We start from the raw sequence: 4,017 nt of genomic DNA, 5'->3' as shown, positions 1-4,017 counted from the left end.
TCCCTTGTAATAAATTATATCATACTTTTTATATAAATTAAATAAAATTTCATATACTTTACTATGACATTCCCGATATCCAAAATTATGTTTTTAATAAGATAAATACAGCCGTGTAAGAAATTTCCAAATGTAACAGATTTTTTATCTCGTGGTGATAAATTATCAAAAGTAATAAATTGATTGTAAAAATCTATCTTCCCAAAATCGTTTTTATGTCTTGCTGCTAACCCAATTTGTCTACATAATGTGTTGAATGGAAGATTTTCATCTTGAATCGTGAAAGCTTCAAAGTCAATGATAACTCCTATATCAGAAACTATATTATAATACACAGTATTAATTTTAATAAAATATAACTTTAACACTTACCATTTGAGTATTTTTGAGTGTAGAAAATCTAACTTATATTAAAATATATCAATTAAATAGAGACATATAAAAAAAACTATATATTGTAAATTTTTTTAAAAATATATCAATTATGTATAGATATAAAAGAAAATATACTTACAACTCATCTTGTTACAGCTTATTAAATGCCTAAGCTTATCATTGATTCTAGTAACTGTATTTATACTTAAATCTATAAAAGTATAATGTTTAAAATTTATATTGTAATTGAATTGAAATGACAATTTTTTCGTTACGTTATAGGAATTGTCGTTATTAGAACGTACGTTATAGGGGGGTCGACTGTATTGTAAATTTTTTAAAAAATATATCAATCAAGTATAGATATAAAAGAAAATATACTTACAACTCATCTTGTTACAAGTTATTAAATGCTTAAGCTTGCAAATGATCATTGATTATACTGGGTGTATTTATACTTAAATTTAACATAAATCTATAAAAACNAAATCAATGATAACTCCTATATCATAAACTATATTATAATAAACAGTATTAGTTTTAATAAAAAATAACTTTAACACTTACCATTTGAGTATTTTTGAGTGTACAAAATCTAATTTATATTAAAATATATCAATTAAATAGAGACATATAAAAAAAACTATATATTGTAAATTTTTTTAAAAATATATCAATCAAGTATAGATATAAAAGAAAATATTCTTACAACTCATCTTGTTACAACCGATTAAATGCTTAAGCTTGCGAATGATCATTGATTCTACTGGGTGTATTTATACTTAAATTTAACAGAAATCTATGAAAATACAATTTTTAAAATTTATATTGTAATTGAATTAAAATGAAACTTGTGTTCTCAAAATTAGTTATTAAAATAAAATGAAAGTAAAAGATTATAAAGTATAAGAATTTAACTCAAATTGTACAGTAGCAATAATAATATTGAAAAAGTGTTTTTCTTCAAATCAAATTTATACTGTGTGATCAAACCAACTTATTAAACTTTGAATTACTATATGGTTTATACTAAACCATAATTTCTTTGAAATAATATTTATTTAACTGATAAACTCTAATTAAAGATATTAAATTTATAAAATGAAACTCTGATTATACACATTTTCATATTTTTAATTATGAACTCATATAATAATTTAAATCGAGGTGAGATATCAATAAACTTTAAGAATAAATTTTACAACAATAAGGTAATTTATTTTAAAAACAACTTAGTTTATTAAGTTAACTAAAAACATAATAAAATTGTAACACTATCTGTATTAGTTATATATTAAAGTATGAACAATTAGATTAGTTTTAAATATATTTTAATTAATTTCTATACATTTGAACTTATATTAACGAGTAGTTATTTAAATATAAATAGGAAAGAGTTTAAAGAATATTAAATTCTAAGAAAACGAACTCCCGATTGTAATTCCTTAATATTTTGTTTTTCATATGATAGATATATGCCCTACAAAATAATTGCCAAATTCTTATGTCTAACTGTTAATTTTTTAAAAATAGATTCATTATAAAAATGAATTTTGCTGAATTTTTCTCTTCAGTTTGCTGAATTCAATTGCCAATTGAATTGAATTCCCAATTCTGGTTTTATTGTAAATTCAATAATTATGAAAAAATACAAAATACTTTTATTCGTAGAATTTTCCAATTAGAATACAATATTCCTGGCAGTGCTCTAAGAATGGAACTAAGTAGATATAAATTAAACACCATATTAATAAAAAGGTATATAAAATTTCTACAAAAAATTATAAATGCTGAAGATTTAACAACAAAATTACGGAATGTATTATATCAAAAATCAAAGATCACAGATTTAAAACGAAATTGAATGGTACAACTATCGAAGATATTTAACACATACGGATTTTCGATGAGACTATTTATGAATCAATCATACATCAGTGAATAGCAAAATAATTTATTAATACAAAGAGTAATGGAAAACTCTATTGTCCAAGATATCGATGACATACAGAAACGAAATAATATAAGTTGGTATAAAATAATTTTAAATTCCTAGACTACTGGTATAAATTCCTAGACTACTCTCAGACCAAATGCCCAAGTTGCAGTAAGACATTATCAAAATTTCATATTCTTTGTGAAAATCGCAACGGAAATGAGAACATTCAAAATTCTGATATTGCTCGATTAGTTAACTGCTCTAATGAAACGGATATGTATAAGTTCCTTGACAAAGCAGACACCAATACTATCTTTAAGTTATATAACTGTATGAAGCAACTTGTGAATAAATAACGTAGAGTAAATTAGTAAATGTATGTACTACATATTAGATAACTAAGGTTAATTATCTATATGAAAAAGGTTCTAATGGTGGCGGATGAATATACTGTATAAATAAATCACGCCCTTGTAACAGGCGAAAGCCTTATACAATAAATAAACTTTGATTTGATTTGAAAAATATGCTTATTGTAAATTAATTTTATAAGAATAAATATGATAAATAGAAAGAATATATTAAACTTTGCCTTATTGTTATAATATTATTTTATGTTGTGTTTTAATTTACTTCGATATTAGAACAAATTGTAAAAATTATTATCGCAAATTAATTTTATATGAAGCAATAAATTGAACTGAATAGTTTCCTAAATATTAATATTATTTATAATCTTCATTTCTATCTTAAAAAAATTAATTTTAAAATTATTACGTGCAGAAATTTCTTGCTTTAGATAAACTGAAGGAAAAAGTGAAAACACTTAAATAAACTTAAATGTCAAAATAAATTTCAAAAAGAATTTTGTTTTGTTTTTATATTATTTCATACAGTTATTATGTTTTAATTTTATTCGATATTAAAACATTTAATAACTAATACAGAAACTTTGTCTTATTGTTATAAGATATTTTATGAAAACTAAAGTGAACTGAATTGAAAAGTTTTCTAAATATTTATAATCTTAATTTATCAGAGAGATTTTTGATCTGAAAGTATTATTGCAAATTAATTTAAAATAATTAGAAATAATATATTAAAATTTCCTTATTGTTAAAATAAAATTAATTTAATTTAAATTTGTAATTAGAAAATGAATTTTGTGATCAAAGCTGCTCAAACCACTATTACTGACGTCTCAGCAAGAAGTGTAGTGCTTTCTTTTCCTACCCGTGTATATGCACTCTCTTATCAGTTTTAACCCCCGAAGCAGTAACTATTCATTCTCGGTCGATGACACATTCGATCCTATTCCAATCCGAAAATTTGTTTGTAACAACGCTGCGATACAGTAGTAGATATATGATATTCTATTACCCTAAATTTTTGTTGATGCACTTTTCCATCTTATATACTACCACACTTAAACGTTTATTAAGCATCAGATAAGAAATGGTTATATGTACGTTTTGTTCGAACGAATAAATGTTTGCAATTTTACATTTACATTTTATTATTATTACATTGTTATTTTTACCCCAGTGAAAACAGGGGTAGAAATAAGAGTTGTGTTTAAATAAGAAAACATAACTTAACTGTTATACAATTCTATAAAAATACAGTTTTAATCTTATTTTTAGAAAATAATTCTTGCATTTTTTTTTCAAAATTTGTTTTCTTGAAACATTATACTTTTAAAT

Source organism: Centruroides sculpturatus, unplaced genomic scaffold, assembly GCF_000671375.1.
Source record: "Centruroides sculpturatus isolate CEXI.00-Female unplaced genomic scaffold, Cexi_2.0 scaffold479, whole genome shotgun sequence".
NCBI lineage: Eukaryota > Metazoa > Arthropoda > Arachnida > Scorpiones > Buthidae > Centruroides > Centruroides sculpturatus.
The sequence above is the reverse complement of the archived record's forward strand: the minus strand, read 5'-3'. Positions refer to the sequence as shown.